Genomic DNA, 14,877 nt, shown 5'->3' with positions numbered 1-14,877 from the left:
AACTGCTGTGGTTGCCTCTACAGCTGGCACACTGGGGTGCAGGCAATGCAGCTTAGAATCATAAAATCACATAGCTTAAAGGGACCCAAAGATAATCTACGCTGCATGCCCCCCCCCGGATTAACCCACTTTCCCTTGGTTTTAGTGTGCTGCAAATAAAGAGCCAGAGAGCAAATCAGGTGCTCACACCAGAGCTGCCTCTTGAATTAAGTAATATGAAAAAAATCTAGACAGCAAGCTTGGTGCTTATTACAGCAGCAAATTGCCAGAGTCAGTAGCCAGTCTGAGCAGAGAGACAACATGTTTCTGTAGGGATTTTTTGTCTCTGGTTAGACTTTTATCTAAAAGTGCATCAAAATGATGTAATGAGGTACTAGAGTCCTGAAATAATATGATGGCCCGGGGTGGGATAAATTTATTTGGGATATAGGAGCAGGTCTTGATGTTCTGCCCTTTCATTCACCCCAATAGATAAGGTCAAGAAAAAAGGGCAGCTATTGGAGTTTCCAACCTTAAATCAATATTTCTCTGTCCTGTTCATGATTGGCGTTGTGCCCTCACATCAGCTGCTCTGTTTCACAGAAACCAGCTACTTCCAGCCTCTCCTGTTTCCGAGAGCAACTCTCTTGTGCTGGTTAATGTGTCAGGATACATTGTCAGACATCAGCTTAAGGACATTGCGTCAGTCATGGTAGGCAGGTGGCCATATCATTTTGGGCAGTTAAATTTTATTGACGTCAACAAAGGCACTTCCTGTCCCAATGAACGGTGACTCAGTTAAGTGTAGAGGTATATGAAGTGTCTGGGAGTGATACCATTGCAGTGGGGTAGCCCTTGGGTGCTCCCAAGTGTGCATTTCCCCATGACAGAGAGGGAGGGAGTGATGGTGCAGCAGTAGCTGTGATGTTGAATCGCTCATTAGTAGGGATGTGAGTCTGCCTTGTCCTCACCTTGTTGAGACATCAGCATTACATAGGAAAAGTAATGTAACACACAGCTTGTGTGCTTAAGAAGCTTTAATCCACTACAGTGGGATTGATTCATGTCCATGTGTTCCTGCAGTAGTTCTAGAGGTACATTATGCAGAACCAGTTTCTTAGCCCAGGGTGACATCTAGTGGTCCAACATACTCTCTCTGTCAGTAACCAGGCTCCTATTGATGCTTGGCTTTATCTCATACAGTGGTTTCACTTAGGTTACTTTGCAGTTGGAGATGCACCTGCTATTTATGTGTCACCAGTGAGTATTGCCCACTACTGGTGGCACACTGGTCTTTCCATTGACCTTTGTGGTGTGTATGTGACTGCTTCAGGAGACACCCCAGCATGTGTGGTAGTGGTAAAGGTCTCTGCCTTGTCTCTCTATTTCCAGTTGTCTATTCTGGACAGGACACCAATTTTATAGAGGGTTATTCCTTTAGACTCACTCACACTTTCCCCCACAATTATTTCTGTTACGTGGTGGGGAAATTGCCAAATGTGAGGTGCCTATGTTCAACAGCCCTGGTGGTGAGAAATTTCTGTGTTAAGGAATTATTAAGTTTGTAGGTCAAAAGAAAATGACCACATGACCTCTCACTGTTGTTCCGTCCTGGATTGCAGAACTCTTAGTCCATGGTTTTGCTTCTCCTGCTCAGAGTTCATGCCAGTGAACCGGATTCATTGTGTGCATTTGCTTAAAAACAAAAAGCAACAAGATGGCAACACTTGGGTACTGAATTGTCTCTAGATGTTGAAGTTGGTTTCTATCTTATACCACCCCTTCCCTCCCTGTTGGAACAGTAATTATTGTAAATATATTGGAACTTAGCAATACTGTGTAAAAAACAAACCAACCCATACAGCATCTCGGATCTAGTGGTGCAAAACCCACCTATCCACTGTGGAATGGGATAAGGTCAATGATTGCCACTTCAGAGAATGCCAGCTTCAGATTATGTGATGTTTTTGTTAATAAGAGAGTACTCACCCCAGAGACATAACTGGGAATGGGGATAGGGGGTATCATGGACAAGAGGCAGCTTCTAACTGGGTTGTGCCATTTGAAATGTCTCACGTTTTTGAGCCTGGAGATTCTTCATGATTACTTCCTCCTACTGGTTTCCAAGTACTCCGTGTACAGGAGTTCCCCTTCTGTATCAGCAGATTCTTCATGACGACTTCCTCCTACTGGTTTCCAAAATTCCCTTTGCCCCTTTGGATAGTACCTTGAAGTGTAATTGTGCCTTAACACCAGCCAGCAGGGATAAGGAGGTGTATTCTGCTGGGACAAAGGGCCTTGGGGTAGTTTAATCAGAAAGGGGACAGGCTAGCATCTGCTATGTCTCTTCTCTTAGTGTTCGGAAAGTTAGTTTCTCTTGCTATAAAGGCAGTGCCCCAATCATTAATGCCTAGTTCTTTGAAGTCCCCCACTCCATATGGGATCAAGCCCACACTCACAGTGGATAGAGGCTTCCTTGCCCTCATAGCCTTACTAAGCAAACTCTGATGGCCAGCTGTAACAATCTGGAAGAGCTGGGTCTTCCAAGGGAACCTTTTGGCTTGGTCCTTCTAAGCTACGGTGCTTCTGTTTTGAGGTGCATTGGGATGCTTCCAAATGGAGTTTTTTTCCTTTTCTTTTTCTGGACTCATGTATGCTCCTACATGAGTGGAATTCAAGAGGTCCTTAGGCTTACAAAACCATTTCCACATGCATGTCAGATGGTGTTCCCTCCCTCTTCAATTTTTCCTGTCTTCCACTCCTTGTACAGCATTGAAGACTATCCCCAAGAATTTTGGGGAGTAGTTTGTTGAGCCAGCACAGAGGTCTTCAGTCATAAAGGTGAGCCTCCCAAAGTTTGCACGATAATTCATTGCACGGTCATTTTGGATCCTAGCCAGTGCTTTTTTCCCTTAAAAAAAAATGTTTTGGGGTACTCTCATTCTGTCTGAGACTCAGGAAACACCATGACAGGAAATGAGGCCGCCATCGGGGGTAGCAACCGAACTAACAATTCACCGTGCTAGAGAAGAAACTAATTTTTTTTTATTTTTTTTAGTTTCTTCTCCTGTTAGATTCACAAAATGTTTAGGGGTATGCATACCCCTACATCCCCCCCAGAAAAAAACCCCACTGGTCCTGGCCATGGAGCATGCCTGAAACTGGTAAGCCAGATGGAAGATATGTCAACCTTGTGCTGATACCAGGTTGGGGAGACAGCAACATGTGTAATGCAGCCACTTTGAGGTTTTTTCCCCTACAATTGAGTGATTTATAAATTTTATGAAATAATAATGGAGTTGCTACAGGTAGCACAATCTGCAGGAATAAATGTCTCCCCCCCCCCCATTCCACATCCTCCTTTCTTCCTTCTCTGATGCTGTGGAGCAGTTTTAAACCCCCATCTGGAAGCTCCCTTGGTCTTTATTTCTGATGTGCTGATTACTTTATTCATCTGTTGAAGAGTTATATGGTCCCTTTCTTAGAGTGCAGGTGCCACTGCTACTGAAATATACTGTGACTGAAGCACAGACTTCTGCATGAGCTGTCCTTTGTCCTCATCCAATTGCTACTTTATAAGGAAAGAAGTCTGGTGGGGAAGTCCCTGATGTGATGGCATGTGAGGGAGATAGTGAAGGCAACATGGCACCTTTTAGCTGCCATAATGTGCATTTTGGCCCTCGGCTAACCAGACAGACAGCTGAACCTGCCATTACATGAGTCTCTGGTTTGGTGGCCAAGCAGTGGCCTGGGATGCCCTGGCTGAGGCTGCATTCTTCTCTGACACACACTAACACCAAAAGTATGGGATTGTCTTCATTGCAGCTGAGTGAAACGTGTTTGTCAACCATGTTGTTTAATCCAAATATGAATGAGACAGCTGAGATTGTCCTCTGAAAAATCTGTCAGTAGCAAATGCCCGGGGGGAGCACTAGAAAAAGGTGTGTGTGGAGAGAGGAAGGAAGGAAGAAAGGAGGGTGGCTCGGTTGCATCATTCTGCCTATGCAGCTTTTCCATACCTTTTGAAAAGTTGCCTGTTCTGAATGCCTTATACAATTTTCATGCTGCATTTGCCAACCAGTGCCTTATCTAAAGCAATCAGTCTCTGCCCTCAGAAATCCAGGGTTCACTTGCAGCCCCGAGTCAAGATCCAAAGAACTGCACAATTAGTAATGCACATCAACTAGTCTTCATGTTTGTGTTTGTCGTACTCCTGTTTCCCCCTTTCCCCCATGCTCTGCAACAGACAGTTTTTGAACTTGGGAGTACAAGGCCTCCGATTCAAAGGGAGCAGCAATAAAATAAAAAAATCTCCCACTGGGCACTTTCTAGCCTGACACTGTTCTGTGGATCTCAGCTGTAGCATTTGTCCCCCACTAGCAGAGACATAGCAAAGAATGTGAAGTGCATTAATTGACTGAGGGTGGCTATCCAAAACAACCAGGTGCCCTGCTTTCTGGTTGGGCAGCCTCTGTGTTGAAAAATCCATTTGTCTCTGCTTTTCCATCACTCCGTCTTCTCTTCTGCTTCATCTTTGCTCATCTGCCTCTGTGGCATGTAATGAAAGGTTGTTTATAAAGTTGTGGATTTCAAGCTTTCCACTTGCAGTGTACCTTCTAGCCCAACTCGTCTGCAAAGGAACCCTTCCCTGCTTGCCCATGAGAGAACCCCAGCACACTGCAGAGGATTCTGGGGCTTGTAGGGCATGCCCTGAGCAATGGCTGCTGGTTAGGCCTTGTTGGGTGTTGCCATTTAACCTGTACTAAAGTAGAATGCCTTAGAAGACAACACACCTACTACTGGCTATGCATTGCTGGGAAAGATTAGTAGTGATGGGCAAGCTGCCTATTGGGAAAGCTCGTTTGCTGCTACTGATTTTTCTCACTAATAAGTATTCAAAGAACCTCTGGGTACTTGGAGTACACTTTGAAAACCACTGTTTTAAATAAACAAGGCTGCGGTTCTATAGCCACTTACCTGGGAGTCAGCACCATTGAACTCAGTGGGACTTATTTCTGAGTAGACATGCACAGGACTGCACTGTGTAAGACACTCTGTCTCTGGCTAGTAGCAGGCTACTTTCCAAGCCGCCTGCAGTCTGGTGGCCTTTGGACTGGGGGGCGCCACCTCTTGGCCTCCACCTGCCCTTATCTTCTCCCCTGTCCTGTGAATGGTTCACTTTTGACCCTGCAGTGCTTCTTGGGAGTCCTCCACTGCAGGTCTTAAGGAACTTGCTTTCACTTTTCAGGCGTTCTCCCCCACCCCCTGCTCATCACACTCAAGTTGCCAAAAAAGATTGTTCCTAATCTCTCTCTCCCTGTTCTCAGTGGGACAGTGAGATTTTACTTTTTGTCTCAAGTATTCATGTCTGTGATTTTTGCCTTAGGTGCCTCTTTTATTTTTTACACTATGGAATCTCTACTTTTTTAGAGTGTGATTTGATACATGGCAATTAACCTGTAATGTTGAAATTAGTGTATAGAATTATTTATTTTGTATATTCAGTCTGTTTTTAAATTTGTAAAAGTATTCTGTTTATTCAGTAAAGTGTTGATCCTCACTTAGTGGTCAGTGTATTTCATTTGGGGGGTGGGGGTGGTGTGGTGACTGCTTTATTGAATACATTGTCAATGTCTTCATATTGGTTCCTTTATGTGCATTTTAGTGGATGCTCAGGCATGCTTTATGAAGCGAGCCCTCTCAGGATAGCAAACATTCCTAATCTTTCCTCTGCTTTTCTTCCACCTGCATCTGTCTGATATTTCTCTTGGGATATCAATTACTTGCTGAGCACAGGATGGAGCACTGTATGTGCCCCCCCCCCCCGGATGGAGACTGGAGCAAAGTGGTTTGTATGATGTGTATTTCCGAGGTATTTTTAATGACAATGAAAGACTGGAGAGTTATTATTACTGTTATTATTTATTAAATTGGTCAGCTTCCCAGCAGCATCTACCTAACTCATTGTTGAAAATGGAACCTTGGCTCAATCCAGCAGAAATCACATGAGCTTACCACTCCCCAGTAGAGTTCCAATACATAGCCACAAACTGAAAGTGTGAGAAGTTATGCCTGAGAAAATAGATGTTGTAATCCAAGATTTCTTGTGTCCTCATCACATTTTCATGTGAATCTATGCCACCAGAGTTCAGACTGTTGTATTCCGTATCTGCACATGAAGGCAATTAGGATCTTTGTAGGTGCTGTGTAGCGTGAGAAGCTAAGCTACATGGATGGATGCTTCATCTGAAAAAAATGCTTAACACATGCTTTTGGAGAAAGACACTTTCAGCATAGTGCTTCCTTAGTATCTCTGACTCTCTTTGAGTTAGCACTCTTACCTGGCAGGAGGAAGCGCCAGTCCCTGCAGAATATAGATCATAGATGTGGCGATACGGTTGCCCCAGTATTGCTGGCACTAGCTTACTATCACCAGGGGTAGATCCACCTGCTGTAGATTGGCAGCTGAGCCACTTGCTACTGAAACAAGTCAACCTCAGGTAGGGAAGGGTTAGGCAAAGTGGTGCCTGGTGCCCATTCAGACTGATAGGGTGGAGAGCAGGAAGACTCAACCGTAGGTGGAGCCAGAGCTAATGGCAAGCAGAGACAACTCACTCACAATTGCCTATAAACTGCAGAGCAGCACAGTCAAGCCAGGGGTTGAGGAATGTAAGGCCTCATTCCGGGTGTGTCCATGAGGCACACAGAATTCTGGGACACCTGAATTTTGCTGATGTAATTAAGACAAAGAATATTGTTAATGGCCTCAACTTAAAACCATGTAAATTCTTTATGCAATGTCTATCCTGTTGCAAGAATAAGATTAAGGTTGCACGCAAGGGTAGGTGCTCAGATAGGAAAGTAACTGAGCCATTTGAGCGTGTACATTGTGATTTAGTTGGGCCACTCCCACCATCATTAGGAGGTTCTAAGTACTGGCTTACTCTGATAGACCAGTATAGTAGATATTGTTGGACTTATGCAATAGCTGAGAAGTCCCAAGCATTTGAGAAGTACAAAGTTTTTTGCAACTGGGTAAAAACGCACTTTAACAAACCAATTAAGAACCTGTTTTCTGACCGGGGCGGGGAATTTGTTTCTGAGAATTTTGAGAAATGCCTGGAAGCGCAGGGGACTGACTTCCGGTTTGGGATCGCAAGCAGCAGAGAGCGCGGAAAAGCCGCTGAGAGCTTTTCCGAGCCTCATGGGGACTCGGCGACGCAAAGGCACTGCGACCCCCAAAATCTCAAGGGGGGCACCCTTGAGGGATAAGCTATCCAGCAGCGTTGGAGGAGTCTCGAAGTTTTTTCGGGTTTTTTTTTAAAGAGACTCGAAGACGACGGGACTGAGAAACGCGAACGGTAAGCTCTGCGGACCCCGTGTAGCGATGCCTCTAGCTCCTACTGAAAAAGCGACAAACCTCCGTAACTTTAAGAACAGAACCCTCAATGCTGTGGCAGAAACGACGTACTAAAAATTTCAAGCTAACACCAAGAGGGTCTCTGGATGTATAAGGATTTAAGTGAGGAACCCGACTTGTTCTTTCAGAGCAAAATGGCGCAGGAAACATAGTCGCAAGAGCAAAGAAAGGAAATGACTAATCACCCGCTATAGAGAACAGAAAAGTGAAAGTCCTCGGCAACTTTGTAGGCGAGGCGAAGGAAAGATAAGCAACAGAAAGTAACTAAATAGACCTCTAGAAACTTTGTATTTCTTTTGGGGGAAAAGACTCCAAAAATAAGGGACTAAAAAGGACTGAGTGGTGATAAAGAGATAAATATCCTGAAGCACCAAACAGCAATATTGGAGCACAAGGGGGAAGGAGAGGAAAGGAAAAAAGACGAAATAAAATAAAAGCCTCCAAACAAACAATAACTTCCACTCACCTGCCTTTCTTGGATGGAAGTTTGAAATCTAGAGCATAGCATAATTGAGGCAATCTGACTAAACACCAAATTGGGACACTAACCTCCCCCCCCCAAAGACTCTGGAGTTCCAACCCCTCTCTCTTCTTCTTTTTTTCCTCTGAGAAATTAGATATGGACTGAGCTCATAGAGATAAACCCAAATTTTGTCTGTACACCTACTCTTCCTCTTTGAACGACTGGATTAAAATTTGAACACATCTGACCCCTAAAGATTTTGAATTTGGTTTTTTGTTGTTGTTTTTTTTGGAGATTAAAATACAATTGAACTTAAAAGAAGAATATATTCAAGATTACTGGAGGATACACCTATATCTACCTGACGGTCTGGACCTGATTTTTGGAGATTTAAACTTCTGGACTCCTCTTCTCAACTGTAACCTAATATTGGATTAAGCCAGCAAGTGGCTGAAGAACACAGAATTTGGAAAGTCAAGTAAACAACCCTTCCACCCCGCTTCTTATTATTATTGGTGGTGGGTTAATAGGGTGGGGCCCTTCAAATTGTACATTAGAGATTGAGTCTACTCTTTGTTTATTTAATCATTTATAATTTTCTTTTCTACGGATTGTATTGATACTTCCATCCTCTCCTGGCAACAGAGACTCATTTACGGAGACTTATTTTCAAATATTGATACACTCTCTTGGTGAAATTTCGAAATTGGATTAAGCTGACCAAGTGGCTGAAGTATAAACAGAAGGAAAAAAAGAGAGTCTTTACATAAGATAAAGTTAGATACCTGTTAAATTTATTTTGTAGTTCTTAGTGTTTGTCTGCTGTTCTGTTTGTTATGATCTGTCTCTCTTCTCTTTTTATCCCCTTGGCCATTATAATTTAATTTGAAATATTATTGAAATATTATTACTGAAATACTATTGAAATAATTTAGAATTTAGAATAATCTGCATTAATGTATTTGAGATCCTAGAATTGAAGCTGGGAATTATTTAAGCCAACTTGGCACCATTAACGTATTTGTTGGAAACCAAAGGGACTGAGAATAATTTGAATCACACTCAGTTCCCATATATTCTTTTAGGAAATCTGAGTGTTCTAAAAGTGTTTGTGAATTCAACGTCTGACAACTAGTAGGATAGGGTTTAGATTGTGCGCCCCCTAGGGGAGAGAAAAAATATTACAAGAGATTTAATCTAACACCAGAGAAGGACAAAATGTCGGGGGAAAATGGAAAAAAGATAGGAGGAACACCATCGGAAAGGAAAATATCCCGACAAGAAGAGATTAAGGACCTAGATATTCTATGGCTAAAAATAAAAGAAGAGTTCAGACAGAATGAAATACATATGGAAAAAAAATTAGGAGAGATGCATGAGTTAATAGATAAAAAAATAGAAGGAGCAGTAGGAGAATTGTCAAACAAAATAAAGGATCTGACAGGTCGGTCAAAATCTTTGGAAGAAACAAATAAAAAAATGCAGAAAGAAATGAAAGAACATAGAAAGGAGACAGATAAGTTAAAAGATGAGATAGGAGAATTGAATAGAAATCAAGACCAAGTTTTCGACAATTTAGCGATGATTGAAATGAAACAAAAACAGTTAAATCTGAAATTTAGGGGAGTTGGAGAAGAAATAAATGAAAACATTAAAGAAAAAATGATTAAGGAACTAGCGAAATGGCTAGAACTGAAAGAAGAAGAGGTTGTATATACGATAGAAAACGCTTTCAGAATTAAAACAAAGACCAAACAAGTGAAATCAAAAAAAGTTGCAGGAGATTGTTTAGTTATTTTTAATTCGATAGAGATGAAAAACATGATATTAAAAACAAGCTATCAAAAAAGACTAATTATTGATGGCAGACCAATCATCATCTTTAAAGAGATACCAACTAGACTCCTGCGCAAAAGGGAAGGTTACAAACAGCTGGCAAGTGTCCTAAAAAAGAACAATATACAATATAGATGGGAGTTCCCGGGAGGGATCTCCTTTTTTTACAAAGATAAAAGATTTAGAATTGTCGAGACCCAAGAAGTGAAGAAATTCTTACGTAGATATGAGAAAGATTTAGGAAGAGTAGAGGAGAGATATGAAGGAAAAAGTGAAGGTCCAGAGGAGAAGAGAAAGAAAAATGAATTGTGGAAAGATAAAGAAGATAAAGTCAGAGAGGGAGAAGTAGACGAAGAAGAAGAGGAAGAGATAGCAACGGAAGAGGAAGAAGAGGAAGGGGAAGTGAACAGGGAAAACAAGACCACTCGAATCTAAATTATTAGCTGTTGGTAAACGGGAAAAGAGTCAGTATAATGAACTTGAAAGTTTTGTCGTGGAACGTGAATGGTTTGAACGAAAAAACCAAAAGGAATAAAATAGTAAATGTGTTGAAAAGAAAGAACTTAGATCTAATCTGTTTACAGGAGACACACGTAACTAAAAAGCACAAACATATTCTGGTACACAAAAAGTTGGGGGTTGAATTTACAAATTGCACAGTCAAAAAGAAAAGAGGGGTAGCGATTTATGTGAAAGAAAAATGGGAACCCAAAATGATCTGTAAGGATGAGGAAGGAAGGATTTTAGGCGTACAAATTAACTTCCAGGGGGGAAAAATCAACGTGATAAACATATACGCCCCAAATTTGAATAAATCGGAATTCTTCAAAAAATTGGAACAAACCTTATTAGAGGTAGAATGCAATAAGACAATACTACTAGGAGACTTTAATGGAGTACCGATACCAGAATTGGACAGACAATCAGAAAGGAAAAAAAACAATCAAGGGAAACTGCCAGGATCCTTTAATAAGTTGGAAGAAAGCCTAGATCTAATAGACATTTGGAGATACAAACATGCTTTAGAGAAACAATTCACCTTCTTCTCAGAGCCACATAAGAGTTGGGGCAGAATTGATCAAATTTGGGTCTCAAGGGAACTTACATTAAGAACTATAAAGTGTGAAATCCAACCTAGAACTCTCTCAGATCATAATTCGGTAGTTTTGGAAATAAAAGGTAAACCACAAGGCGGGTTCAGATGGAGAGTGAACGAACATCTACTGGAAAATGATGAAGTGGTTGAAAAAGCTAAAACCACTTTAAAAGATTACTTTGACCTGAACCTTAATACGGAAACAAGTTTGGACATAGTCTGGGATGCCAGTAAGGCTGTTTTAAGAGGGTTTTTTATCCAACAAAATAGCTACAGGAGGAAAGTAAGAGAACAGAAGAAAGAGGAAATCCTAATTCAGCTAAGAGAGTGTGAGAGAAAATTAACAACAAACCCGAAAGATGAACAAAACATCCAAATAAGAAAAATGCTACAATCTCAATACTCAATAAGTCAAGAAATTGAATGGAAAATTAATGAAACAAAAATACTTTGAGTCAGCTAATAAAACGGGCAAATTATTAGCTTGGCAATTGCGAAAAAGACAAAAACAAAATGTGATAAACAAAATAAAAATAGAGGAGCAATTGATAGAAGATCCAAAAGAAATAAAGGAGAATTTCCCCAAATTTTATGAGAAGCTGTACAAAAAAGAAAAGGAAGACATAACCCAAATAGAAAAATATCTAGAAGAATATAACGGGAGGACCATAACAGAGGAAGAAAGAACCCAATTAAATAACCCCATAAAAGCAGAAGAGATCCAAAATGCGATAAAGAAAATGAAAATAGGGAAAGCCCCAGGACCAGATGGACTGTCAGCTAAATGTTACAAAGTATTGGAAAACCAACTAACACCAGTGCTATGTGACATCATGAACAATATATTAAGGGGAGGAAGGGTACCAGAGACATGGAAAGAGGCTCATATTACGATGATCCCTAAACTAGATACGGACAAACTGAACATTAAAAATTATAGACCCATATCACTTTTAAATAACGACTACAAAATCTTTGCGGAAGTGATGGCAAGTAGACTCAAAAAATGTCTAGTAAACATAATACATAAGGATCAAGCAGGATTCCTTCCAAATAGGTTTCTCAAAGATAACGTAAGGCATACCATAAACATTATTGAGTATCTGGAGTGTAAGAATGAAATACCCGCGGCACTAATTTTTATCGATGCAGAAAAGGCATTTGATAATGTCTCTTGGAAGTTCCTACTGAAGAGTATGGAGAAAGCAGGGCTAGAGGGCGAGTTTATGAATGGAATAAAAGCAATATACTCGAATCAATCTGCAAAATTGATTATAAATAATAACTTAACAAACTCTTTTAAAATTGAAAAAGGAACAAGACAGGGATGCCCTCTATCCCCGCTTTTATTCATCATGGCATTAGAGATAATTACAAATAAAATAAGAGTAACATCAGAGATCCGAGGGATCAAAATAGGAACAAAAGAATTCAAATTAAAAGCGTACGCGGATGACTTAATGTTATCTTTGGAAAACCCGCAAAAAAGTGTTGGCAGGGCCTTGGAGATGCTAGAAGAATTCGGTAAACTATCTGGGTTTAAATTAAATAAATTAAAGACAAAAATGCTGACCAAGAATATGGGAAAGGAGGAAAGTGAAAAACTGGAAGAACAGCATGGAATTAAGGTGGCAAAAAAAATAAGATATCTGGGAATCTGGTTAACTACAAAAAATATAAATTTAATTCAAGATAATTATTTTACAACATGGAAGGAGATCAAGAAAGACCTAGATATGTGGAACAGAGTGAAGCTCTCGTGGAGGGGAAGAATGGCGGCGATAAAAATGAACCTACTTCCAAGAATGCTATTCCTGTTTCAAAACATCCCAGTGATTAGAGGATCTAAAATATTTACGGATTGGCAAAGAACCCTCTCGAAATTTATATGGCAGGGCAAAAGACCAAGAATTAGATTCAAAATCCTTACAGATCGGAAAGAAAGAGGGGGTTTCTCGGTACCTAACCTGAAATTATATTTTGAGGCTGCTAGCCTTTGCTGGATTAAAGACTGGATTAATCTGGAAAACACTGATTTGTTGGACCTAGAGGGGTTCGACAATAGGTTTGGCTGGCATGCCTATTTATGGCAAAATAAAGAAAAGATACATAAAGGATTCTCAAACCATATTATTAGAGGGCCCCTACTCGAAGTGTGGGAGAGAAATAAAAAACTCCTAGAATGGAAAACACCCTGGTGGTTATCATCAACCGACATCCTAATAACAAAAAAAGCAAATATGGAGGGAGAAAGGCTAACCTATGAAGACCTACTGACAAGATCAGAAAGTGGATGGAAGATGAGATCTTACGAGAAGATGAAAGATAAATTAACTGGCTGGTTACAATTCCATCAAATAAATGCAGTATGGAGAGACGATAAAAAAGTAGGGATGAATGAAAAGAAATCTAAGTTTCAGATAGAGATAATCGAAGGCAAATCCAAATTATTATCCAAAATGTATAACATATTATTAGAGTGGGACACCAAAGACGAGGAAATAAAGGGGGTAATGACAAGATGGGCAATGGATCTGGGATATAATATAGAGTATGACAAATGGTTGAAATTATGGACTAGTGGAATGAAATTTACGGCATGTGTAACACTCAGGGAAAATTTAGAGAAGATGATGTATAGGTGGTACATTACACCAGCAAAGTTGGGGAAAATGTATAAAACTGGAAATAAGAACTGCTGGAAGTGTAAAGTTAAAGAAGGCAACTTTTTCCATATGTGGTGGACATGCGAAGAAATGAAGAAATATTGGGAACATATTTATAATGAGTTAAAAAAAATATTTAAATATACATTTCCCAAAAGACCGGAAGCATTCCTAGTAGGGATAATTGGGGATGAAATCAAAAAAGAAGATAAGATACTATTTCAGTATGCCACAGCCGCCGCCAGATTATTAATTGCCCAAAATTGGAAAAACCAAGATACCCCATCAATTAGAGACTGGCAAACAAAATTATTTGAATTTGTTGAACTTGCAAAAATGACACAAAAAATCAGAAACCAAAAAAAAATACAAAGTTTATTAATGACTGGAACAAATTTATGATATACATCGAAGGGAATTACAGAAGCCTAAAAACTATAGCAGGTCTGATATAAATCTTACGACGTGCAAATTATTAACAATCACTAGCTGCGGGAAAAATAAATTGTGTATAGTAAGAAGCCTGAAAGCGGGAGGGATGGAGGTCAACAGAGTGTAGAAGAATGATTTAAGTTCCTAAGATATAAAGAGATAAGCGTGAAGACAAAGAACTGTAACGGAAATGGACAATATTTTTATGTCATGTTTAGATATTTGTTATGTATTTTTTCTTTTCTTTGTAATTGTTAATTTGTTTTCCTTTTTGGTTACTTACATGAAACTTAATAAAAAGAAGTTAAAAAAAAAAAAAGGAAGCGCAGGGGACTACTCATGAGTTATCTTGCCCCCGAAGTCCCTGGCAAAATGGGCTTGTTGAAGTTGTGCAGCGTGACCTACAGGCAGGGATTAAAATTTATCTGCACGATGCTAATCTGCCCAAAGACTTTTGGGCTGAAGCACTTAATGCCTTTTGTTATGTTAGAAATCGCAGTTATCATTCTGGTTTAGATGTCACCCCCTATGAGAAGCTGTTTAAAAAACTCCCTAACCTGAAATACCTACGCATTTGGGGTTCAGATGTAATTATGCATTATCCCGCTAAGCAGAAATTGGGTGAACGTAGTGTCCAGGGAAAATTAATGGGCTACCAGCAGCGGGCGTACAGAATTTACATACCAGCAACTGGCAAATTTCATATTACCAGAAGCATGATACAAACTGTAAATTGGAATGGAGTTGCTGTCTTCCAAGATACTGATGGTATAGATAATACTGAGGAAGAAGAGGAATCAGCAGCAGCAGGAAATGGTGCTTCTGAATTAATGGAAAAAGACAAAAAGTCTGTTGAATCTGATTTGTTTGATGATTTAAAGTCACAGGCACCCGAGGGGAGGTTAGATATTCTTGAGTTTTCTGACCGTGAGCTTAGCCTACAGGCATCTCTTCAATCTGTGCTGGTGCTGGACCAGAACGCTTC

This window comes from Podarcis raffonei, chromosome 8 (assembly GCF_027172205.1).
Source record: "Podarcis raffonei isolate rPodRaf1 chromosome 8, rPodRaf1.pri, whole genome shotgun sequence".
Lineage (NCBI taxonomy): Eukaryota > Metazoa > Chordata > Lepidosauria > Squamata > Lacertidae > Podarcis > Podarcis raffonei.
Note: the sequence above shows the minus strand (reverse complement) of the source record.